The sequence below is a fragment of the Macaca nemestrina genome, chromosome 18 (assembly GCF_043159975.1).
Source record: "Macaca nemestrina isolate mMacNem1 chromosome 18, mMacNem.hap1, whole genome shotgun sequence".
NCBI classification, from domain to species: Eukaryota; Metazoa; Chordata; class Mammalia; order Primates; family Cercopithecidae; genus Macaca; species Macaca nemestrina.
In genome coordinates, this window is record NC_092142.1 from 5,776,045 (window position 1) to 5,803,032 (window position 26,988).

Consider the following 26,988-nt stretch of genomic DNA (forward strand, 5'->3'; position numbering starts at 1 on the left):
AGATGAACAAGACATGGCCTTTGCTGTCAGAGGGGCTTGCTGTGTCTGGTGGGAGAAGCTTCGGAACAGACCAGCCTAGCGCAGTGTGATAAATGTTGAAACCGAGGGTGTGTGTAAAGCGGGATGAATGGAGGGGCCACTAGCTCAGCTGGAGAAGGCTGGGATGACTCACCAGAGGAGGAGACATTTGGAATATTTATAATTCCTTTTCAGAAAGGCTGCTGGGAGGCCAGTCTCCACCAGCCCCTTACCCTGTGAGACTTAGGATCCCCTCCTCCATTTGAGCTCCAGTGTTGGAATATTTTCCTTGTCCCGTGGAGCCAGGCAGGTGCACTTGCGGGAGCTGTTCCTGGAGGCCTTGGCCGGTGTCTCCTGAGCACTAGGGGGTGAGTCTCTCCGGTCTTTTTGTGTCCAGGTCTCTCTTGCTTGACGAGACCTGTAGGATTGGCTTTGGATGGACCCTTTTTTTTCTCACTCTTCACTGTCTTTCAGTCTCTCCCTGTCCCTCTGGAGTCTGACCCAATATTCTTGAAAGTCAGACCGACTTGGATTACAACCCAGACTGCACCACTGATGGGCCATGAGACCTTAGGCAAGTCACTTGGTCTTAACAAGCCCCGGTTTTCTTGTGCATAATGGAGTTATCGTTGTGCCTCCCCCAACAGGGCTGCTTGGGGGTTAAATGAGGCAGTGCCCACAATGTGGGGCCCAGCAGAGAAGGGAATCAATACATTTTAGCTATTAGGATTTTTCTCTTTAATCTCAAGCCGCTTTTCCAGGCCTCGTCCTCTGCACAGAGCGCTCTCTGCCCAGCTTCTTTATTCCAGCCCTGTCTAGAGCATGCTCTCTTAAGCGTGGCCTTGCTGATAGGACAAACGTTCAGGCAGCAGCATTCATTTGGAAGGTACCCGGGCAGACTGGAGGGAGTGGGGACCCCACCTGCATCTCAGGGGAGTTTCTGAGACTCCTGATGGCAGCAGCCACTTGTCACCCTGTGCCAGGCAGCTGTGGAGAGCGTTAGCTTGGTTCCAGTGGCCTTCTTGGAGAGTCTTTTCTGCTCAGCTGAGGGGGCCTGAGGGTGGTTAAGGGTCCTGTGGCTTGCTTTGTGATCAGCAGAGGTCGGAAGGGGTGAAGAGATGTGTATGTGTATATGAGACAGAAAGAGGGACAGAGATATAGAGAAGGGGACAGACAGAGAAGAGGGAGAGAGAGAAAGAGAGAAATAAAACAGAATAAAAGAGAAAGAGAGAGGGAGGGATTCAATACTAGGGTCTTGTTAGCTCAGAAGAGGTGTGTGCTTATTGGTTTTGACTATGTTGAACCTTGGAGCAATGGAACTTCCATGAGTTTCCCAAACTTGCATCATTCTGTGCGTTAGTTCAGGCCCCAGCAGGAAACGGCAGATGGCACACTCACAGCAGGATAGTTCAAGGAAGGTTTAACAACTGAACACAAGGGTGGCAGGACGCAGGGAATGTGGGCCTGGAGAGGTGAGGAAGGAGCAGTTCGTGGACTCGTGAAGGATATGGGTATGTGCCGTTCCTCTGTCTACATGGTGAAGCCTGAGGGCAAGGAGGCCTCTTGATGTAAGGTGTCAAGGTCAATCAATGTCTGGGGGCGGGAGGCACCTTTGCCAGCTCAAGGCCCGGGACCCGAGGTCAGCTGAAGCTGGATTTTAAAATGGAGACTGGTCAGCTTCAAAGAGAGGCTAATGACATTTTATTTATAGACAGAGACTTCTTCCTTGATGTAATTAGGAAGACTGAAGGAGCTTTGGAAGGGGACTGTAGTGGGTTGAGGAGCATCTCCTCCAAAATAGGTCCAAGTCCTAACACCTGATACCTGTAAATGTGACCTTATTTGGAAATAGGGTCTTTACAGATATAATAAAGAGTTGCAGGATGAGATGGTCCTGTATTTAGGATAAGCCCTAATCCAATGTCTGGTGTCCTTAAAAGAAGGAAAGAGGCTGGGTGCGATGCCTTATGCTTGTAATCCCAGCCCTTTCGGAGGCTGAGGCAGGTGGATCACCTGAGGATAGGAGTTCGAGACCAACCTGACCAACATGGCAAAACCCTGTATCTACAAAAAATACAAAAATTAGCTGGGCACGGTGGCCTGTGCCTGTAATCTCAGCTACTCAGGAGGTTATGGCATGAGAATTGCTTTAACCCAGAAGGTGGAGGTTGCAGTGAGCCAAGATCGTACTACTGCACTTCAGCCCGAGTGACAGAGTGAGACTCTGTCTCAAAAAAAAAAAAAAAAAAAAAAAGAAAGGAAAAGGAGAGGTGAGGCACAGACAGGCACAGAGGGGAGGGCCTTGTGCAGGTGGATGCAGAGATTGGAGTGATGCACCTACCAGCAAAGGGGTGGCAAGGATTTTTGGCAGCCACCAGGAGCCAGGAGGGAGGCATGGAACGCATGCTCCCTCAGAGCCTCCAGAAGGCATCAGTCTTGATGACACCTTGATTTTGAACTTCTGGGCTCCAGAACTGTGAGTCAATACATTTCTGTTGTTTTAAGCCACTGCGTTTGTGGTAATTAGTAATGACAGCCCTAGGAGACTCTAGGAACTAACTCTCTTCGTGACTCAATAATGTTTAATGCTGTGCCCACGTTTCCTTGAGGTCACCTTCTTCAAGTCCCCTTGAGGACAAGTGGTTGCCTGTGCCCTGCCCTGTGCTTTGGGGGAAAGGATAGACTGGATTGTCAGTTTTTTCTAGGACAGGATTTTCTCTCTCTGTTGTGTCCCTAGTTTCTGGAATGGTGTCAGGCACAGGTTTGCCATGAAAAACATACTTGTTGAATGAACGAGTGAACACCAAATGGAAATTAATAGTATCAGTCAAAGTTATGATGGGGAATGGCAAACAGTGAGTACTATGAGGTTAATTAAAAGATTGTGTCCTAGAATTCCTTGGAAATCACTAGTCTTATTGAAGAGGAAATTAATTTATTTGATTGCTTTGATGTCTAGCTGACATCATTGTTGTAATTGTCCTCATCTTTGTTGCCAGTAGTAATACTATTGATAATATTTGTAATAACAATGATAGCTAGTGGTCACTGGGTGCTTGCTTTGTTACCTGGTTTTAGGCTAATTGCTTACACACATTGTTTCATTGAAGCTTCACAGGTACCCAATGAAGTAGGTACTATTGCTTATTTCCACCCATTAGATAAGGAGACGGAGGCTTATAGAGTTTAAACTGCTTGCCCGTGACTACACAGTTCAACAGCAGTGGAGTTAGGAGTGGTGCTGCTCTTAACTGGCAAAATGTGAATCTCATGAGCATTTGTTGAGTGCACCACTTGGGCTGGCTGCTCAAGCCTGTCCTTGGGAACCGTACCTCTCACCCGTTGCTACGTGATGTCGCAGTGGGGTTGCCACAGCCATGTCTGTTCTATCGGGGCATGCTCCTTGACTATTGCTGATTGACTCATGGCTGAGCCAATCAGAGACCTGTAGTCGAATATGGACCAATCAGAGACCTCTCCCAGGAATATGGACTTGGAACTGAGAAAAAGAACCACCCCTCGCTCTGGGGTGTAAATGCAGGTGCAGGTGGTTCCTGCATTGTCGACAAGAGAACCGAACAACCCAGTCTACAGGGAGAGAGAAGACTGAATCACATGCTCAGATATGAGCTACACAGAGAGAAGACTTCCGGATTCCCAGCCTCAAATGCTAATGTGCATAGGAATCACCTGGGATCTTGTGAAAATGTAGACTCTGATTCAGCAGGTCCAGGTAGGGCATGTGATGCTAACCTTGTAACAAGCTCCCAGGTGATGCTGATGCTTCTGGCTCATGAACCACATCCAAGGCTCTGGTTCCAGCCCAGTCTTAAGGCCTGGCTGTGTCCCTGTCCTTGGAATCCATCAGGACAGGACACATCTGTTCTCTTAGTCAAAATCTCCCCCTTTGCTCAAGACATCACAGGGAATTTCTGTTTCTTACAACCAAGATTTCCAACTACAATATTATTGGTGGGAGTTCTGTGTGGGGATCAGGAACTCACAGTCCTTGTCTCAGAGCATTAAAATCACTTATAAGTGATTATTTCCCTCCAGCAGGTTCTAGAGGCTAGGTCATAAGCTTCTTTTGGCCACTCTGTGTGATGCTTATCACTGTGTCCCCTGCACCTAGCATACAGGTGATATTCCAGAAAAGTTTGTTGAATGAAAGAAAGAAAGAACATCACACTGGATTCTAGAGTCCTGAGTGCAAGTCTTGGCTGCAGCAATGACTTTTGGGCTGAAGTTCTTACCTTTTAATTGGTTATTCCATTTGTTGGAGGGATGCTGTTGACGCCATGCCCCATTGCATGTCTCAGCATTGCGTGTCTTTAGTGTTCGGCACCAAGAAAGATTTGTTGGCTTGATCTATTTATCTTTTTTGCTTTGCCCAATAGGAAGCTTACAGTCCAATTTGTAGCTTAACTTGTCATTGGGTTTGGATTCATGGGTCTCATTTTACCTTTTGGTCTTGATTTCTTTTCTTTTCTTTCCTTTTCTTGTCTCTTTTCTTTTCTTCTGTTTCCCTCCCTCCCTCCCTCCCTTCTTTTCTCTTTTCTTTTCCCCTTCCTTCCTTCCTCTTGCCTTGCCTTGCCTTGCCTTTCCTTCCCTTCCCCCTTCCCCCTTCCCCCGTTCCATTCCTTTCCTTTCCATCTTCCTTCCTTCCTTCCTCTTTCCTTTCCTTTCCTTCCTCTTGCCTTTCTTTCCTCTTACCTTTCCTTCCCCTCCCGTTTCTCTCCCTTCCCCTCCCGTCTCCTCTCCTTTCCTTTCCTGACGAAGTTTCACTCTTGTGGCCCAAGCTGTAGTGCAGTGGCATGATCTCAGCTCACTGCAACCTCTGCCTCCTGGGTTCAAGCGATTCTCCTGCCTCAGCCTCCTAAGTAGCTGGGACTGCAGGTATGCATCACCATGACCCGCTAATTTTTGTGTTTTTAGTGGAGACGGGATTTCACCATGTTGGCCAGGCTGGTCTCGAACGCCGTACCTCAAGTGATCAGCCCACCTTGGCCTCCCAAAGTGCTAGGATTACGGGCGTGAGCCACCATGCCTGGCCTGGTCTTGACTTATTTCATTATTTGCTGTTATTTTTTCTGCTGCTAATTATTTATCTGTGTGTATTTTTTATCTGTTCCTGAAATGCTGTTTGAAATCCTCCATGGAATGAGATGAGATATAAACCACTTAAAAATGATGATTAGGAATACTAATAGTGAGTTTGGAATACATTAAAAATTGCTGGAGGACGTTATTAGTTTCCTAGAGCTGATGTGGCAAAGTACCACAGACTGGGTGGCTTAAATGACACAGCTTTATCGTCATATGGTTCAGGAGGCTTAGACTCCGAGATCAAGATGTCGGCAGTGTTGGCTTCGCTGGAGGGCTGTGGGGAATCATCTGTTGCATGTCTTTCTCCTTGCTCCTAGTGGTTTGCTGGCAGCCTTTGGCTTGCGCTTCCTTGGGCTGTAGATGCACCACCCTGACCTCTGCCTTCATGTTAGTTCTCCCTGTGTGAGTGTCTGTGTCCAAGCTTCCCCTTTATATAAGAACATAGTTCTATGGAATTAGGGCCCCTTCTGCTCCTGTATGACCTACTGTGAAGTTGTTATGTCTGCATATTTTCAAATAAATCACACTCTGAGGTATCAGGGGTTGACTTCAACACATGCATTTAACATTTTAAAAAAATTATTTGTAAATTTAAAAAATGTTGTGGTTACGTAGAGGTGCGTATGTGTATGGGATACATGAGATGTTTTGGTACGGGCATGCAGTGTGTAATAATCACATCATGTAAAATCCCCTCAAACATTTATCCTTTGTGTTGCAAACATAAAAATGCACCTGTTATCCCAGCACTTTGGGAGGCCAAGGCAGGTGGATCATCCGAGGTAAGGAGTTTGAGAGTAGCCTGACCAACATGGAGAGACCCCATCTCTACTAAAAATACAAAATTAGCTGGGTGTGGTGGCGCATACCTATAATCCCAGCTACTGGGGAGGCTGAGGCAGGAGAATCACTTGAACCTGGGAGGCAAACGTTGCGGTGAGCTGAGATGGCGCCGTTGCACTCCAGCCTGTGTGACAACAGCGAAACTCCATCTCAAAAAAAAAAGGTGCAATTCAATAATAATTGACTATAGTCACCTCGTTGTGTCATCAAATACTGCATCTTATTCATTCTTTCTATTTGTTTTGATAACCATTAATCCTCCCCACCTCTCCCTCACCCCTCCATTAACCTTCCCAGCCTCTGGTAGCCATCCTTCTACTCTCTATTTCCATGAATTCAATTGTTTTGATGTTTAGATCCCAGAAATAAGTGAGAACATGATGTTTTTGTTTCTGTGCCTGATTTATTTCACTTAGCATAATGACCTCCAGTTTCATCCACATTTTTGCAAATGTCAAGATCTCATTTTTTTTAAGGTGTCATGGTTTCCCATTAGGTATAAGTACCACATTTTCTTGATTTATTCATCTGTTGATGGACACTTAGGTTGCTTTCAAATTTTTGGCTATGGGGAACAGTGCTGTACCTAGCATGGGAGTGTGGAAATCTTGATATACTGGGCTCCTTCATTTTGCGTGTATACCCAGCAGTGGGATTGCTGGATCATATGGTAGCTTCACTTTTAGTTTTCTGAGGAACCTCCAAACTGTTCTCCTTAGTAGTTTTCTAATTTGCATTCCCACCAACAGCGTACGTGGGTTCCCTTTTGTCCACATCTTTGCCAGCATTCGTTCATGCCTGTCTTTTGGATAAAAGTGATTTTTAAATGGGGTGCGATGATAACTCACTGTAGTTTGGATTTGCATTCTCTGATGATCAGGGATGTTGAGCGCCTTTTCATATGCCTGTTTGTCTTTTGTAGGTCTGCTTTTGAGATATGTCTGTTCAAATCTTTTGCCTATTTTTTTGATCAGGTTGTTAGACTTTTTCTGTTGAGTCGTTTGAGCTTCTTTGCTGATCGTTTCCTCTGCTGTGCAGAAGCTTTTTAACTTGATGCAATCCCATTTGTCCATTTTTGCTTTGGTTGCCTTTCATGTGAACTTTGGGGAGTCATAGTTCAGCATATAACAGGGAACTGGAGTTCATGGTTTCCTCTCTGGTCCTCCGCTTTCTCACCCATAAAATGGGGATGCTGAAGTGCATGATCTCTATGGGACTTGCTGATTCTCACATTTAGCATCTCTTGCTGATGTTTTTTCTCTGTCCTCACCTCAGAATGTTTGTTCCAGACCAAAAACAATCCAAAACATAAATTTACATTGAAGGTTAGTAAGACCATCCTCTCATGAGCATTTGCTTGTCCTGAGAACCCTGCAAAGATTGGGTAGTCACTGTCTCACAGAATAAATCACTGTCCTGTTCCTTTGAGGACAGAGACAGTTCTGGATATTGCTCCATAGCCTCCTGACCATCCCACATCTGCAGCCGCCTGCTCCATCCATGGACACGCAGGCCTGGGGAGAGCTCTGCCTGGCTAGCTCTTTGTGCTGCTGACATGTTGTGGGAAGGCTGGAGGGTAAGGGATAATTAGAGGATAGGCACCCTCCCAAGATCAGCTCTAGATACTCCAGGGCCCTTCCGCCACGAGAGTATATCAGTGCCAGGCAGCTCTGTCTATTTACTATGTTCTGCTTCTTGAGACTGAATGTGCAAGCTGTTTCCTGTGGGAGAAAAGGTGCCGGGCTGGCTGGCTTGCCGGGGGGCTTCCTGTGGGTCACACATACCACCCACCTGCACAGGTACTGGGAGAGAGTGCACCTTCCCATTATCCCAGTATCAGCTTTGTGCTACCTGGGCTGAGTCTAATGTCCTGAGTGAATTGATACTTTAGGGTAAAGATCTGGATCTGTATCCACACTTCCTCAGTGATGGGGCATAAGTTAGAGTGTTTGGTTGCAAGCAACAGAAGCTGCTGTAACTGACGTGAGGAAGAAGAGGGCTACTTGTAAGGATATAGGGAAACTTGCAGGGTTGAAGGGAAGGCTAGAGATCTCTACAGCTGCAGAAATGTCAACAGCTGAAACTGCGTTTTCAGGACTACTGATGGATTCAGTGAAAACATACAAAAATTTCTTCCATCTTTGCCTCTTTCCTGCCCAGTTTTGGGGAGAGTACGATTGGCTGATCTTATAGCATGAGCCTATTCTCCCAGCAGCACAAACACATCAAGAGGGAGATCTAGTGGGAGAAGGCTCCAGTGCCCCCGGCTTCTGCAGTGAGGAGGCGTATACCCTGATTGATAACCACACCAAGGCTGCACATGATGGAGGGAGAGACAATGGCAACTCTACAAATGCAGATAGACAACACAGAGTTCTCACTTGGTATGGAACACTCTATATTCATGATCTCGTTTAATCTCTACAATAGTCCTGTGGTTCTATTGTCTTTTCAGTTTACAGACGTAAAAGGCTAAGCTGGGATTTGAACCCAAGTTTATCTGGGTCCAGCGCCATTGGTCTTAATGGTGATAGGGTTCTGTCTTCCACTGCTGCCAATTTGCCCAACAAGGTGAAAGGAGGAGCTGTAAACATGGGTATAGTTGCTGTCCAAGGATCCCTGCAGTTCTTGGCCCCAGAAATATATTAAGAAGTGGGCCAACTGGGTAGTTACCCAGAGGTCTAGGTTATAAGAAGCACTAAAACAGTCCCTGAGATATTATTACTAGAAGGATAACGCTTTTTTTTGGGACCATTTTATTTCTCTTGTAAAAGAATCTCTTAGTGACTGGAAAGAAGAATATGTTGATAAACTACTCAGGGTGTGGCAAGATTAGCTGCATGATTTACAGGGTCCAGTAAAATATAAAAATGTGAGGCCCCTTGTTAAAAAGTTAAGAATTTCAAGACAGTGACAGCAGAACATGGAGTGTGGGGCCTCGTGTGACTGCACATGTTGCAAGCCCATAAAGCTGGCTCTGGGGTTGGAATGAAGGTAAATGGTTGACGAGCAGTCAACTGAGAAAAACAATCCCAGTTACCTGCAAGGCTCCTCCACTTTGTGCCAAGTTGCATTCTTGCTCAGGTCACCCAGCTGTCTCAGGTGAGCCTGCCTGGTTTTGACACACAGGAAGAGAAGTCTGTGTAATAGAGGCTAGTCTCTGGTCCTCTTTACAACATGCTGCTCACGGGCAATGACAAAAATCATCTTAATGTTCTGAAAATGATTTCGACAGCAGGCAGATAACGCTCTGGTTTTAACAGAGCTAAAAACCACCACAATTAATATCTGAACTGATTTTGAGATATTAATTGTGTCAATTGCATTGCATCTGTTATGTTTTTGTTTAAATTGTAGTAAGAACATTTAACTTAATATTTAACATGAGATCTATCATCTCAACCAATGTTTAAGTGCATAATACAGTATTGTTATCTATAGGCACAATATTGTGCAACAGATCTCTAGAACTTACTCAACTTGCATCACTGAAACTTTTTTACTTTCTTTTTTTTTGAGATGGAGTCTCACTCTGTCCCCAGGCTGGAGTGCAGTGGCACGGTCTCAGCTCCCTGCAACCTTTGCTTCCTGGGTTCGAGTTATTCTCCTGCCTCAGCTTACTGAATATCTGGGACTATAGGCGCATGCCACCACACCCCACTAATTTTTGTATTTTTGTATTTTCTTTTATTTTTGAGACAGAGTTTCTTTTGTTGCCCAGGCTGGAGTGCAATGGTGTGATCTTGGCTCACAGCAACCTCCGCCTCCCGGGTTCAAGCGATTCTCCTGCCTCAGTCTCCTGAGTAGCTGGGATTACAGGCATGCGCCACCACGCCTGGCTAATTTTGTATTTTTGGTAGGGATGGGGTTTCTGCATGTTGGTCAGGCTGGTCTTGAACTTCCGACCTCAGGTGATCCACCCGCCTCGGCCTCCCAAAGTGCTGGGATTACAGGCATGAGCCACTGCGCCCAGCCACATCACTGAAACTTTATACCCATTGAATAGCAACTCCCCACCCTCTCCCCTCAGCCCCTGGCAACCACCATTTTGCTGTTTCTGTGTGTTTGACTGTTTGAGAGTCATCCTGTAAGTGGCATCATATAGCGTTTTTCTTTCTGCAACTGGCTTATTTCACTTAGCATAATGCCTCCCCATATTGTCAAATGTGGCAGGATTTCCTTCTTTTTCAAGCTAAATCATGTTCCACTGTATGAACATACCATGCTTTCCTTATCCATTTATCCATCAGTGCACATTTAGGTTGTTTTTATTCCTTGGCTGTTGTGAATAATGTTGTAGTAAACATGGGAGTGCAAATACCTCTTTGAGATCCTGATTTTAATTCTTTTTTTTTTTTGAGATGGAGTGTCTCTGTGTCACCTAGGCTGGAGTGCCATGGCGCGATCTTGGCTCACTGCAACCTCCACCTCCTGGGTTCATGCGATTCTCCTGCTTCAGCCTCCCAAGTAGCTGGGACTACAGGCATGTGCCACCGCACCTGGCTGTTTTTTTTTTTTTTTTTTTGTATTTTTAGTAGAGATGGGATTTCACCGTGTTGGCAAGGCTGGTCTCGAACTTCTGGCCTCATGTGATCCACCTTCCTCGGTCTCTCAAAGTGCTAGGATTACAGGCATGAGCCACCGTGTCCAGCCTATTTTGGATAAATATTTGGAAGTACGATTGCTGGATCATATGGTAGTTGTACTTGTAACTTTTTGAGGAAACTGCATACTATTTTCCTTGTTTAATTTCATCCTCCTTCTCTAGCTTCAGTTGCAGGAGGCTTGTTTCATTTTCTCAAAAGTCCCGTGGGCTTCAGGACTTCCAGGCAGACTCTTCTCTCTGGAACCAGCTTTCTTTCTCCCCCTGATTGGGGAAGTCCTCATCCCCAGGTCTCAGTGGACCTGACTTTTCCCAACACCCCAGACGAGGTACGTAGCACCTTGTACTAATGAATCATAACCCTTCTTGCGCACTTTGGAAATTGCTTGTGAAATTATTTGCTTGTCTTTCTCCTACACCCCCATGTCAGTGCCCTTGGGACAGGGACTTTGTGTCTGTCTTATTCACTGTTGTTTTACCAGGGCTAGAAAGGTCAGAGAGATCTCTCCTGACCTCCCTGGGGCTCCCAGCGTCTTTCATTTCTTGAGTGCTTGGCTGTTCCTGTCTACTCATTTTTCTGCCAAGGCATTTGCCCCGGTGGATGAGCAGTGCTGACTGAGCTCTCCCTTGGACCCACAACTCCCAGTTGGTCTGCTTTGCCGTCTAATCAGATCCTTCATCCAGCCTGTGCAATCAGTTTCCAAGAGAAGGAAAAAACATCCTAGAGTTAATAGTTACTCCTTCTGTCTCTCAGTGATTCCCCGACTCTGGGTACCAGAAGCAGAAACCAGCAGCCAGTTCTCCTTAATTAGGAAGGTGTCAAAGGAGGTTTTGAAAAAAAAAAAAAGTCAGTATACAGGTTGCCCATCACTTTATTAATTTTTAAGTTTCCTTCACATTGATTTAGGAACAACTTCTCCTAGAAGTTCCAGCCAAGTGCTAAGTTTTAACTTGGATGTGTGCTGGTTTGAGACGTGAATGCACCAATAGTCCCCCAGGGGTGCACAGAAGGTGCATAGAGTCCCTGGCTAGGCTTTCTTTCTTCTCTCTTGATGACTTAAAAGCTGTTGTGCAGCTGTCACTCATTTTCTAGGAAAACAAGCCAGTCGCCGATCGACTTGGCAATACCTAAGAAATATTCTGGTTCCAATTACAGGCTGCCAATGGCAAGTACAGCCTCGGCCAAGAGGAACTTACTTTCTTGGTTCCCGACGCAAGGGATCTGGCAATAGGGACATCCTTCTATGTTTGTGGAAAAGATTTTTCTCTTCGTGATGATAGTTACTCCATTCTCTATCGAAAAATTTCTCCCTAATGAATTTTTTGCATTCTGCTTTTTGGAGCCCATTCCTTTATGCCAAGCACTTGTGCTCTACAGGCATCTCTGGAAACTTTGGGTACCTGCTTCTCTTTAGGAAGCTCCAACTAGTGAACAGAACAAGGGTTGAGCTGGTTCTGTGGCAGACTCCTCATCACATCCTTGTAATGCAGGTGCTGCTTTAAAGATGGGGAAATGGGGGACCAGCAATGCGGCTTGGCTCGATGACACAATTAGTAAGGGCAGAGTTGGGATTTCAACCCCATCTGTGAAACGCCCCTGCTTGGGCTCCTTCCATGATGTCATGCTGGACAGTAGGGTCACCTCAGAAGCTGAAAGTGTGCTGAGGAGGAGGAGGCCTTATCTAGGTTGCAGTAGTTTGGGTTCTTCAAGAAGCAGACTCCGAGACATGGATTTGAATGCAAGAGATTTATTTGAGGTGATCCCACAGGGAGGGAGTGGGGAAGAGATGAAGGGTCTTTCAATGAGCTGCTTACTGCTGTGGGCAGCTGGCACCCAGGCCTGCTGGTAGACTCCAGCGGTTGGCCCAGAACATCCCTAAGTACCGCTTCCCGGAGCTCTGCCTGTTCCCATTTCCCACTGGTTGAGGGTCGTTCCGGGAGGTGTCACACTGAATGCACAAAATTTAATGTTGATCAACTTGGAGCATAGATTCTCTTGAAAAATGAGCAAACACTTATGCAGCCACACGTCCCCTCTATGTCACACACCGCCCAACACATAAAGTCTAAAGATCCTGGCATTAAGAAAAGTGGTACTGCCCAGGCACAGACAGTGGCTCACACCTGTAATCCCAGCACTTTGGGAGGCCGAGTTGGGAGGATCTCGTGAGGCCAGGAGTTTGAAACCAGCCTGGTCAACCTGGTGAAACCCCTGTCTCTACTAAAAATACAAAAATTAGCTGGGCACGGTGCCGTGTTCCTGTAGTCCCAGCTAGTTGAGAGGCTGAGGCAGGAGAATCGCTTGAACCCAGGAGGTGGAGGTTGCAGTGAGCCAAGATAGTGCCACTGCACTCCAGCCTGGGTGACAGAGTGAGACCCTGTCTTAATAAATAAGTAAATAAAAATAAAAAGAGCTTTCCCTGGTGTGATTCCATCCTGCATGGCTGTTCTCTTGAGCAGTGGTCATTTATCTCTATCCGCCTTCTCTCCCACCTAAGTGCATGCTACCACCCAGTGGAAGATCCGGTGGTCATGGCCATGAGCCCCCTGAGGCCGTAGAACTATCTTTTCAGTTGTGAACTCAAGGCTGACAAAGGTTATCACTTCAGGGTGGATAATGATGAAAAAGAGTACCAGTTATCTTTAAGAATGGTTGGTTTAGGGGCTGGGGCAAAGGATGAATTGCACGTTGTTGAAGCAGAGGCAATGAATTATGAAGGCAATCCAGTTAAAGTAATACTGGCAACTTTGTAAATGCCTGTACAGCCAATGGGGGCTTTGAAATCATGCCACCGGTGATCTTACAGTTGAAGTGCGGTTCAGGGCCAGTGCATGCTCGTGGACAGCACTTTGTAGCTATGGAGGAAGATGCAGAGTCACAAGATGAAGACAAGGATGTGAAACCAACTCTTAAGTATATCCGGAAAACAGGCTGCCCCTGGAAGTGGTAGCAAGGTTCCACAGAAAAAAGTAAAACTTGCTGCCGACGAAGATGATGCTAGTCATGATGATGAAGATGATGATGAAGATGATGATGATTTTGATGATGATGATGATGGTGATTTTGATAATGAGGAAACTGAAGAAAAAGCACCAATGAAGAAATCTATATGAGACACTCCAGCCAAAAATGCACACAAGTCATATCAGAATGGAAAAGACTCAAAACCATGATCAACACCAAGATCAAAAGGACAAGAATCCTTCAAAAAACAGGAAAAAACCTCCTAAAACACCAAAAGGACCTAGTTCTGTAGAAGATGTTAGAGCAAAAATGCAAGGAAATATAGAAAAAGGTGGTTTTCTTCCCAAAGTGGAAGCCAAGTTCATCAATTATGTGAAGAATTGCTTCCAGATGACTGACCAGGAGGCTATTCCAGATCTCTGGCAGTCTCTTTAAGAAAAATTTGTTAAAAATTTTCCATCTATTTCATTTCTGTAACAGTTGATATCTGGCTGTCCTTTTTATAATGCAGAGTGATAAATTTTCCTATCATGTTTGATAAATGTTGTCCAGGTTTCATTGCCAAGAATGTGTTGTCCAAAATGCCTGTTTAGTTGTTAAGGATGGAACTTCACCCTTTGCTTGGTTTTAAGTATGAATGGAATGTTATGATAAGACACAGTAGTAGCAGTGGTCAGACATGGAAATGATGGAGAGACAAAAATATACATGGGAAATAAAACTCTGTTTTAATAAAGTAGCACAGTTTCTGTTGACTTAATACAGAAAAACAAAGGTGGTGCTGACATCAGGTGATTTTGTAAAATTTTTAAAATTTATTTTGCATGTCAGAAATGCATTTTAATTTTTATTTGAAAACTTAAATTTTTAGACAAATGATTTTGTGTAGAAATTTGATCTAGTTTTTATGCAGAATACAACGATTTCCCTCATTAATCTTTCATGTGAAGGGAGTTACAAGCCTAAAGGAAGACACTTTCTGCACACAAGTGGGTATCTTCTGTGTGCAGTGTTAGAAACCAGTGGTGTGGTTGCTCACTCTGCAACTCCTGACCTGCCCAGAACACAGGCTGAGCAGATTCCCATGGCTGCAGGAAACTCCTAGGTGCAGAGACACAGGTGCTTAAATAAGGGACCCATTGATGTGGGAGGGAACTGTCTCTCCAAGCTGCAGGTGACAGCCGAGTTGGCTGGAGGGGATATGGGCTCCCACTGTATCTGCCACGTGGGTAACGGGGAAGGAGGAGCCCAGAGTGGCGCCATTACTGTCTTTGGATTGTTATGTTCTTACAAACCCTTCCCGTGGAGACTGTTAACTTCATTATCTTATCGGTACTGGGCGTAACAGCGGTTCTAGCTAACATTTATTAAATGCCTGCTCTGTGCCAAGAATCGTGCTCAATACTTTATATACATGATTTCACTTAATCCTCATAACTGCCCTAAGAAGTAGAGGCCATTATAATCTTGATATTAAAAATGAGACAGGGCACGAGGAGGGGAGATGCCTTGCTCATGGTTCCACATCCAGAAAGTAGCACAGTAGACTCTTAAACCTGAGTCTGTCTGTCTGTTTGCTGGAGTTAACCTCCAGCAAGAGGACGGTTCTGTATTTGCTGTTTGAATGACAGGACTCTGGACTTTGAGAAGATCCACACCTTAGGCACTTGACCTTGGGTTGTGAGGAGTTTCCCGTTCCTTATTCCAATGAGACGTTATGGGTTCCATGGGGGTTCTTCTTAAGCAAGGAGGATCATTAAGTAGCAAGGTAGCCATAGTTGGAGAGACCCACATGAGCTTTAACCAGTCACAAATCAGTTCAGGCCATTAGATTTGTCATAAACGTATGATGAATGGTAATTCCCTGATCTCATATCCAACCTCTGGGAGCTATCTGTTTGAATGATGTCAATGCATAATGTTTGAAGCTGCTCATGTGATTATCTTGAATCATTGGAGAAGCATGAGGCTTGAACAGATTTCATAATAACTTTTTTTTACGCTTGCGACTGCATTTTCATCTCTCAGTTTTGTTCCTGTACGATGAAACCTCCCAGTTCTTTTTCCTGGGCTACTGCAATGTTAATGCTGATTAGAATTGCTCTGCAGCATTGGGGCACCTAACCGATGTGGGATTTCGTCTCCCGCCCTCCCACTTCCTTGTTTTTCTTGAGTAAAGAATAATAAGGAAAATAGCCTACCTTTACAGCAAGGGAAAATAACATCTATTTAGAGGAACTTGAGATGAAAGTATGTTTCCTTCATATGGGGTAATCTAATTCTGCAACTCTTGCTTAGATTTTATTTCCAATGATTTAACAAGCTGCAGTACACGGTTTCTTAAAACTGTTGCTGTTATGCACATTTCCAAGCTCTTTAAGAAACAAAAGCTCAAAGGCCATCCTTTTAAAAAATTCTGGCCTTTCAGGGGGCAGGAAGGGCTGACCTTTAGTGACATGGTTTCATGGTGACCTCTGTGTGCAGGGGCCTCAGCGTTGATGTTTTCCCTTTAACTCTGACCCAGGGTCTTCCGGGGTCTCCTTGTTTATTCTGAGGCCTTCAAGCATGGCTGGCTGTTGTCGAGAGAGGCCCCTCTCTGGAAGTGCATCCCGCTTTCTATGTGATATGAGTTAGGAGGTTTCTGTGGGTCTCCCTCCTCAATTCTTATATTCTAACTTCAGCTCGTGCTCTTGGCATTATTTTCAAAAGCATTGAAGAAATGAAGACCACAGCGGTTTTGTTTGTTTGTTTTGAGGCGAGTCTTTCTCTGTTGCCCAGGCTGGAGTACAATGGCACCATCTTGGCTCACTGCAGCCTCTGCCCCCGGCTTCAGACAGTTCTCCTGTCTCAGCCTCCCAAGTAGCTGGGATTACAGGCATGTGCCACCACGCCTGGCTCATTTTTGTATTTTTAGTAGAGACTGGGTTTTACCATGCTGGCCGGGCTGGCCTTGAACTCCTGACCTCAAGTGATCTACTCACCTTCGTCTCCCAAAGTGCTGACCTTACAGGCACGAGCCACCGCACCTGTCCCACAGTCTGTTAAAATGTAAAATGAGCAACATTTCTACCTGTCCCCTAGCCATCTTCATCCTCATGACGTCTCTAAGGCCCTTGGAATAGCCGGGGACTGGCACTGACAGACGCAGACTTCTCCCATTCGCTGGCATTTGCAGAGGACCTGCTCAGTGTCAGGCACTGCGCTTTGATGCTTTCAGGCATCACCTAATTTAATGCTGAGGACATTCTCTGTGGTACATGCTGCGATCCTCCCACTTTACAGTGGGGAAGCAGGTATGGGAGAGCTCAGCACCATGCCCCACGTGCTCCTGAGCACCGGCCGAGTTGCTTCCTCTGCTGTGCTGGGTGAACCTGCTTCTGGGCCATTTATAAACACTAAACATATTTCCAAAGCACACCTGCTTTCAAAGGTGGGTCTCAGTCAGGATCCTTTGTGTGGCTGAAGCCACCTTTTCCCTTCCCGTATACCTCACCTGCCCTACTCATTAGGAACGCAGGCCTTGCTTCTAGATGCTGTCATTTAAAATAATGAAATATATTAGGTTGGTGCAAAAGTAATTGCGGTTTTGCCATTACTTTTAGCGACAAAAACCCCAATTACTTTTGCACCAACCTATAGATGGCTGAGAATGTTAGGAAAACACAGCATGATGGGGTCGTGGGGAGGGATGACTTAAGAGTGGTTTCCGTCGGGCGCGGTGGCTCAAGCCTGTAATCCCAGCACTTTGGGCGGATCATGAGGTCAGCAGATCGAGACCATCCTGGCTAACACGGTGAAACCCCGTCTCTACTAAAAAATAGAAAAAACTAGCCGGGCGAGGTGGTGGGCGCCTGTAGTCCCAGCTACTCGGGAGGCTGAGGCAGGAGAATGGCGTAAACCTGGGAGGCGGAGCTTGCAATGAGCTGAGATCCGGCCACTGCACTTCAGCCTGGGCGACAGAGCGAGACTCCGTCTCAAAAAAAAAAAAAAAAAAGAGTGGTTTCCTGCCAGTACTGCCCTGGATGGAGATGAAGTTCCTCCTCTGAGCTTCCTTGTCTGCGTCCATGCCATTTATTGAGTACCTACTACGTGCTGGGCACCATTCTCCATGACAGAATGCATCAGGGAACAAACTGGACAGAAATACCTGCTCTTGTGCATGTTCAGTCTCTTTTTGGAGTTGCAAAGCTTACTCCTGCCTACTCTGGAAACTTCTAACACCCCACAGGCTTCTGTTCTGCAGGACCCAATGATGGGCCAGCTGTGTTCTTGGCATTGAAAGCACAACAGACTTACACCAGACGAGCCCCCAAGCATGAGATCTAGGTGGCATCTCCATGAGTTTTGTGTTCTCTTCCCTTCTTTAGACCGTCAGCTGTTTGACTTCCTCCCTGGTGCCAGATGCTATGAGCTGTGGATGCTACGAACCAGGATAGGACACTGTCTAGGGCAAAGATAGTTAATTGTTCCCCTGATCCAGTCTCCTTCTCTTTTTGTTTTTTGGCTTTTTAAAATATTATTATTATTTTATGTCAGACAGGGTCTCACTCTGTCACCCAGGATGGAATGCAGCAGTGTCATCTCAGCTCAGCGTAGCCTCTAATTCCTGGTCTGGAGTGATCCTCCTGCCTCATCCTCCCACGTAGCTGGGGTCACAGGTATGTGCTACTTCACCCAGCTATTTTTTTTTTTTTTTAATGTTTTGTAGAGACAGTCTCTGTGTTGCCCAGGCTCATCTTGAATACCTAGACTCTAATGATTCTCCCACCTTGGCCTCCCAGAGTGCTTGGATTATAGGTGTGAGCCACCGCATCCGGCCCCTTCCTTTCCTCATTGTCAGCAGTTCCACCCACCATCCCCCAATTTTTAGCAGGCACATGACTCCCCAGGATCAAGACTATGTGTCCCTGTTGTTATGAACTGAGTGATGTCCACTTCCCAAATTCACACGTTGAGGCCCTAACCCCCAGGACCTCAGGATTTTATTTTTTATTTTTTTAGATGGAATGTTGCTCTTTCGCCAGGCTGGAGAGTGGTGGCGTGATCTTGGTTCACTGCAACTTGTGCCTCCCAGGTTCAAGCGATTCTCCTGCCTCAGCCTCCCGAGTAGCTGGGACTGCAGGTGTGCCACTACGCCCAGTTAATTTTTGTAGTTTTAGTAGAGATGGGGTTTTGCTGTATTGGTCAGGCTGGTCTCGAACTCGTGACCTCAGGTGATCTGCCCACCTTGGCCTCCCAAAGTACTGGGATTACAAGCGTGAGCCGCCATGCCCGGCCAGAATGTGGTTTTAAAGAGGGCGTTAGGTTAAAATGAGTCCCTTAGGAGGGGCCCTTGTACAATCTGACTGGTGTTCTGATAAGAAGGGAAGATGGGGTGCACAGAGCGATGCCAGGGGTGCTGGAGAACAGAGGGAAGACCCTGTGAGGATACAGGGAGAAGATGGGTACCTGCAAGTCCAGGAGAGGCCTCAGGAGAAACCCATCCTGCCAACACTTTGATCTTGGACTTCCAGCCTCCAGGACTGTGCAAAATAAATCTCTATTGCTTAAGCCACCCCACCTGTGACATTTTGTTATGGCAGCCCTAGCAGACTGCTGTATCTGCCTCCCTTGTAGCGAGTGCTTATGAGCTAAATCCTCGTCTGGGACGTGTGAGCTGGTGATGTGTACATTTCTGAGTGGTGCAGGGGCAATTCATGCACTTCTCCTTTTCCCACATTTTGAGGGAATAAAGGCTGGTAATGAGCCCTGCTGGATGTGTGGTGAGGGTGGCCGGGGTTTCCAGAGATGGTCCCTGGGCCCTGGGACACCTTGGCCCTGAGCTGCAGATACCCATGCTCCTGCCTGAGGGAGAAAGAAACTTCTCCTGTGTTTAATCCATGGTTACTTGGCCTCTGCAACACCCTTCCGAGTAAACGGGAGGTTTGTGACTAGCAGTCTTTCCTTCCTACCTTCAACCCAGCAGTGTGGCTTTTTTTTTCACACCACGTTTTAATGGTTGAAGTGGCACAGAGAGCTGTCCTCATAAGTGGGGTAAACCTCTTTTAAGATGCTTATGAATTTTTTTTTTTTTTTTGAGATGGAGTCTCACTCTGTTGCCCAGGCTGGAGTGCAGTGGCCGGATCTCAGCTCACTGCAAGCTCTGCCTCCCGGGTTTACGCCATTCCCCTGCCTTAGTCTCCCGAGTAGCTGGGACTACAGGCGCCCGCCACCTCGCCCAGCTAGTTTTTTTTTTTTGTATTTTTTAGTAGAGACAGGGTTTCACTGGGTTAGCCAGGATGGTCTCGATCTCCTGACCTCGTGATCCACCCGTCTCGGCCTCCCAAAGTGCTGGGATTACGGGCTTGAGCCACTGCGCCCAGCCAAGATGCTTATGATTTTGTGAGAGCAAAAGGAAAGATATCCATGCCAGCTTAGTCTATTTCCTCTGCAGGCCAGTGGGTCTAACAAGCCCTAAGATGAAGGATCGTGAAGGGGTTCTTGAACTGCCTTTGAAGGGCCGTTAGGCCAAGATCTTATGCTTTAGGCAGGAGGCAGCTGAGGCCAGCTGGGATGATGTTCTGTCTCGGAAGGGTTTCGTGGGTCCACTGCAACAAATTGCAGAACCTGATCTCAGTCTTCCCGGAGTCCGTCCACATGGGTGAACCCAATGAAATCCTCTTCATTACCTGTCCCCTTCTCCCTCCATAAAGATGGTGGTGGGAGTGAGGTCTGTGTATTGGGTGTGTGAATAGAACAGAGAAGATGGAAATGACCCAGTCTCATATATGTACAATATTTATTTGACCGTTAAAAATAAGTAAATAAGAAAAAAAAAAAAAAGAAATGCTTAACCTCTAAGACTCTGATTCCTCCATCTGTGGCCCACAGGTTGGTCCACACTTCTGCTGAGAATGGGGGTGGTTTAGCCGTGAAGGTGATGGTGACTGCGCCTGTGGGGAACAGGGCTCAGGTCTCTCTACTATGGTGGCAGCTTTCTCCAATCCTGTCCATCAGAACAGAATTGGCTTTGCAGGGAACTGTTTCTTCCAAGGCTGCTGCATGTCTATGTGGTTCGTTTCCCCTGAGATTGAGATAAACCGTTATTAGTTTGATTGCAAATAAGGAGATGAGATTGGTAAATGAGAACATTGTTCACACTGGGTCGCGTTGACCCGCACAATACCGTCTCATGATCCTTTTTGAATCAAAACACACTCTGCATGTTAGCATGACTTCAGCTTCTCTTGTTCTTCTGAAGATGGGGAGAAGAGACACCAGGTGAGGACCTTTCCAGACACAGGCTAACTTCTGGCTCATCTTCTCCATCTCAACCTCCAAGTTCTTTCAGAATTTAAAGAGATAGCTTTCACATCTTGATATCAGCTCTTCTCACTTCTGAAACTGGTGGGGACCCACAGGAGGCAGTGTGGAAAGGATGGAGTGGGGAGGAGGAGGATGTGGAATGGACTGGTGGGTACCCAGAGGCAGTGTGGAAAGGATGGAGTGGGGAGGAGGAGGATGTGGAATGGACTGGTGGGTACCCAGAGGCAGTGTGGAAAGGATGGAGTGGGGAGGTGGAGGATGTGGAATGGACTGGTGGTGACCCACAGGAGGCAGTGTGGAAAGGATGGAGTGGGGAGGAGGAGGATGTGGAATGGACTGGTGGCGACCCACAGGAGGCAGTGTGGAAAGGATGGAGTGGGGAGGAGGAGGACGTGAAATGGATTTTCTCAGCAGAACCATCGCCCATTGAGACACACAGCTGCTGCAGCATTCCTCATGGGAGCTTGTTTTCACAGCTTCTAGATGTCATGTTACTGGGTCAGAAAGATATAGACCCCAGTTTTAGGTAGATGGGGGCCAGTGGTGGTGTGGTTTGGATTTGTGTCCCCACCCAAATTTCATGTCGAATTATAATCCCCGATGTTGGAGGTGATTGGATCATGGGATTTCCCTGGTGGATTTCCCCCTTGCTCTTCTTGTGATAATGAGTGAGTTCCCACATCTGGTTGTTTAAAAGTGTGTAGCAACCTCTCCCTTCACTTTCTCTTCCTCCTCTTCCAGTCATGTAAGAGGTGCCTGTTTCTCCTTCGCCTTCCATCCCAATTGTAAGTTTCGTGAGGCCTTCTCAGTGCTACTTCCTGTATAGCCTGCAGAACTGTGAGTCAATTAAACTTCTTTTTTTTCTTTCAGATGGAGTCTCTCTGTTTTGCCCAGGCTGTAGTGCAGTGGCGCTATCTCGGCTCACTGCAATCTCCGCCTCCTGGGTTCAAGCGATTCTCCTGTCTTAGGCTCCCGAGTAGTTGGGATTACAGTCACCTGCTACCACACTTGGCTAATTTTTATATTTTTAGTGGAGATGGGGTTTCATCATATTGGTTAGGCTGGTCTTGAACTCCTGACCTCAAGTGATCCACCTGGCTTGGCCTTTCAAAATTTTGGGATTACAGGCATGAGCCACTGTGCCTGGCCAAACTTCTTTTCTTTATACATTACCCAGTTTGACACGGAGTCTCACTCCTGTCACCTAGGCTGGAGTACAGTGATGCGATGTCAGCTCACTGCAACCCTCACCTTCCGGGTTCAAGCGATTCTCCTGCCTCAGCCTCTGGAGTAGCTGGGATTACAGGCACCTACTACCATACCTGGCTAATTTTTGTATTAGCCAGGCTAATTTTTGTATTTTTGTAAAGACAGGGTTTCACCATGTTTTGCCAGGCTAGTCTTGAATTCCTGAGCTCGGGTGATCCATCCACCTTGGCCTCCCAAAGTGCTGGAATTATAGGCATGAGCCATTGTACCTGGCTGGTCAGTTTCAGGTAATTCTTTATAGCAATGCAAGAATGAACTAATACAAGTGCTGTATGTGATATTGAGATAAAGAGGCCTGGAAGTTTGGAGGAAGGAGATAGAAGCTCTCCCTGAGGAGATCAGGGAAAGCTTCCTGGAGGAGGTGGCCCTTGAGTTAGTCCTTAAGTTTGGATGTGTGGAGATTGTGGAGAGGAATTCCAGGAGGAGGGAGCCCTATGAGAAAAGACACAAGAACAGAAAAGGATGAATGTATATGGGAGCAGGGAGCAGTTTTATCTGAATGTATCACAGGGAATGGAAGGGGAGAGTGGGGTGGAATTATAGATGGACAGCAGGTCTGGCTGATAGGGTTTTGAATGGTTGGGGGATGAGCTTGGACTTTGTCCGCTAGGGAGAGAGCATAGTCTTTGAACATGTTTTAACACAGAGGTGATCAGAGCTGGGTTTTAGAAGATGTGATTTTTCTGTGTTTTTTTACTTTTATTTTTTTTTGTTATTAAAGAATTGACTAAAAGCATGAAAAGAAGAAGGCTGTTTTGTGAGGTGTGAAAACGACATAAAATTCAAATTTCTGTGCCCACAAATGAAGTTTTGAATTCTACCAATAAAATGTTGATAGAAATTTGTTTTCTGTCTTATCACGTAAGTACCTGTATAATATACTCAGTTTTGCCACTTGGCCCACAAGGTTTAATGTATTTACTATCCAGCCTTCTATGGAAAATGTTTATAAATTCCTGGGATAGGTGAAAGAGACGAGAGACTGGTCTGTCTGGGATTCCAGAGAGGCAACCATTGTGCCAGACACAGGCAGTAGCTCCCAATCTGTGTCCCGTGGTAGAAACAGATTTTAAGTGACAAAACAAACAAACAAACAAAAAATGCTGTGCGGGTTTGCTGAATGCTGGGTTACATAGAGTTAACACATCTCTTTGAGGGACTTCTCAGAGCCTTTAGCATTTTAATGGTTATTGTGACTCTTGGAGAGGGGCAGATGACATGTGATATTTTCTAAAATCAATTGACCATGGAAGCTCTTTCCCAGGGATCCACATTCTAGGGAACCCACCATGGGGAAAACTGGTCCAGGGAGGGGAATGAAGAGGACCGTGAGGTTGGAAAGGCAAGTGTGGCTACAGCTAAGGGGCATGGAGGCTGAATCTCCAGGGCTTGTGGGAAGAAATGGCATCCTGGAGGGCTCTGAGGATCCCAGCCTGAGAGTCTGGGTTAGTGACGGTGATAAGTCGGGGGTGTTCTATGGGGAGGGCCAGGGAACAGGGGAAGGAGAGGACTGTGAGGTATGTACATGGAGATCTCTCATCTGGAAAATGGGGTAACGAGTCCTACATTCTGTGTGAATATGGACACTGATACTAACGCGGACGCTAACACTAATGTTGTCATATCCAATATTTATGCAGCACCAACGATGTGCCAGGCACCGTGCCGGGGGTTACCAAATGTTCTCTGTGGAGAACCAAATGGGAAACATCTTTGGTGGTGGTAGGCTGGATTTGGCCTGCCCGCTGCGCTTTGCTCATCCCCGCGCCGTGCTTAGCACTTTAATGTACTGGTGTTAAACTAGCTGAAGACTCATAAGTGCCCTTTGCGATAAGACTTTCTTTATCAGCAGTTTTAAGATCGTTAGTAATCTGGCCGTGTGCGGTGGCTCATGCCTGTAATCCCAGCACTTTGGGAGGCTGAGAGGGGTAGATCACTTGAGATCAGGAGTTTGAGACCAGCCTGGCCAACGTGGCAAAACTCTGTCTCTGCTAAAAAAAATCCAAAAATTAGCCGGGCGTGGTGGTGGGCGCCTGTAGTTCAAGCTATTTGGGAGGCTGAGGCAGAAGAATCGCTTGAACCTGGGAGGCAGAGGTTGATGTGAGCTGAAATTGTGCCATTGCATTCCAGCCTGGGTGACAGAGCGTGACTCTGTCTCAAAAGAAAAAAAAAAGCAGATTAGTAATCTGTCCAAGTTCACAGCTGGTGAGGGCTGGAGACCATGCTGGAGCCCAGGCGGTGCATTCTGAGAGCATGCAGGTAGCTCTGACACCCCAGTGCTGCTGAGTCCTACCCTCAGTTGTGACTGTTGTTGCCGTTATTCCAGCAGGTGGTTGTCTGTTGGGACAGGAGCTCAGGTGAGGGGATCCCGAGGCTGGGATTCACCTACTGTTGTGTTTCCCAGGGGAAGGGGCGGTGGGTGGGGACGCTGCTCACTGAGGAGAACAGGAGAAGGGTTAGGGATGGAGACCAGGAATCAGCACACAGGGCAGTGGGAGAGTCGGAAAAGGCAGGAGGGGAGACAGTTGAAGAAGGAAGGGGTGGCCCACACAGCCAGTGTTGCCGGGAGACATTTTCAGCAGGGTGAGGGCTGCCAGGACGCTGGTGCAGTTGCTGGCTGTGGTCACCAGGTGTGGCAGATGCTGCGGTACCATCCGTTCTTGTCCCCTTGGTACTTATCGTCTTGGTCCATTCTAGTGGGGTCCTTTGACAGCACCCATGACTCTCTGCTGAGGACTTTCTTTTCTTCCAAGCTTGGGGTAGACCAGAGGTGTCAGGGATAAAGTCCCTAGTAGCAGCCTCAGCCGGTGATGTTGCCCCATGGCAGGGGGAACAGGTGCTGCGTCATCTCCGAGTGGCCCCTAGGATGGGGCCCCTGTTGCCTGCATTGGCAGTCTCTTCATAGCGCACCCTGCATCGGCTTTCTTCCCTTCCCCGAGTCTCTTCCGCACTCGGGGCTCACCTCCTGAGTAAACTACCTGTGCTTAAATCTTCATCTCAGGATCCACTTCTGGGGGAGCCCAAACCGAGGAACCGGAAACCATCCAGAGAGTTGTCAGTCAAGTGTGTGGGAGTCACTGGCTTAGTCATGCAGTTGAAAGCACTGGTTGAGCACCTGCTGTATATCTGCCAGGCATGGGGATAGGCCTTGGAGATACAAGTGCAAATAGACAGACGTGAGGTCTGCCTCCTCCATGCACAGCAAATATGTCCAGGAAGGGGCTACAAGGAGTAGGGTAAGTGCTTTGAAGGAAGCTGCAGAATGTGGAGGGGTTGTCGGAGAATGGAACTATTTTTCATGGGGAGTTCAAGAAAGTCCCCTTGAGATGGGGTCATGTAAGCTGAGACACAAGGGGTGAGAAGGAGTTGACCAGGCAAATCACAAAGGGAAAGGTGTTCGAGCAGAGGGAACAGAAAGTGCAAAGGCTGAGCTTGAGTGAGCTTGGTGAGAAGGAGTAGGTCAAAGGCTGGTATGGATGTGGGCGGGGAGGAAAAAGGAGGGAGGAGAGGGAGGAGGAGGGAAAGGAAGGAAAGGAAAGGGAAGAGAAAGAGAAGAGAAGAGATTGGGGCGAGGGAGAGAGAGAGAGAGAGGAGGTGGAGGCAGAGACAGAAGTTGAATGTGGATCTAGAGGTCCCAGGGGAAGGCGTGCAGCCCAGGAGAGAGGGAGCCTGTAAGGCAGAACGTCTGTCTCCACACTTGTCAACAAGTGCTCCGAACTGTACCTCTCATCAGGGTATGGAAAATAAATATGCAAAAAAGCCTTCTGAAGCATTGCGAGAACATTTTCAACACAAGTGTAAAACACAATCACAGGGTCAACATGTGCTTTCTCTTGAGAACAGTTTTCCATTTGAAACCTTTTCTCACTTCCCACTAATAGGAGCCTATTCAGGTAATTTTCTTTTCTTTCTTTTATTTTTTTAAAGGCTCCTTTTAAAGCACAATGACCTTTTCCATTTAATTTTTTTCTTTCTGTAGTCGTTCATGGAGAGAGCAAGACAACAGCACAGCATTGCACTGCCTGCCAGTTTGAGGGAAAAGGCAGGGGGGTGAATAGAAAGCAAATAAGTAGACAGACGTACGGAGCCTGCAGTTGTTAAGGTGTGTGTGTTTTCTGGAATATTCAGCAACAGCTTCTCGTTGGAAAGTAGGGTCATCAGCTGTTCTGGTTTATCTGGGATTGAGGGAGCTCCTGGGGTGTAGGACTGTTGGGTCACCCCCATCCAAACAACTCAAAGGCGTGTGTCAGAGATGTGCTGCCTCTGCTGGCCACCCAGTCGGACCCTCATTCTCCAACACTTGCGTCCAGACTTGTGGTCCTCGTTTCCACTCCACATGGCCCGCCCAGGATCGGGGAGTTAGCCTCCGTTCCAACACTCCGGGAGCTTAAGCATCAGTATTAACTATTTTTGTTCTCTGAATAGCCTCAGCAGACCCTCCGCTACGGCAGCCAGTTGTCCCAGTTATACCTGGGAATGCAGGCTTCCTGGGATGTGTTACTTTCCGTGTTAACACGAGAATGGCCCTGGGTAAACTGGGATGGTTGGTCACACTGCTGGAGAGGAAGAGTTTCTGGATCCTGTTCCTATCACCGATGGACTCGGATATTCCCATGACTTATGTTTCCTGAGCCTCAGTTTTGTCATCTGTAGAATGGGAGGTAATGCTAATGCCCCTCTCATCCTTGTAAAGTGATTAGCATAGTGCTGGGCATACAGTAGGTACTTCATAAATGTTTGCACAATAAATGCTCATTTTATGATTATGGATTAGGCAGAGTAGACTGCATACACAGAGATTTGAAGGACTTGGGATGACCTTTCATCCACTGAAAACCTTTCACTTACTCTGCTGCCAATAATCTTTGCATTAAGAAGT

At 46.8% G+C, this 26,988-nt stretch overlaps 1 protein-coding gene and 1 pseudogene across 1 annotated transcript in view; both read left to right on the forward strand.

Annotated features, from left to right (window-relative positions):
* LOC105467818 (RNA binding fox-1 homolog 1) overlaps positions 1-26,988 on the forward strand; it is a 2,482,591-nt gene that overhangs the window by 115,744 nt on the left and 2,339,859 nt on the right.
* LOC139359817 (nucleophosmin pseudogene) lies at positions 935-19,603 on the forward strand (annotated as a pseudogene).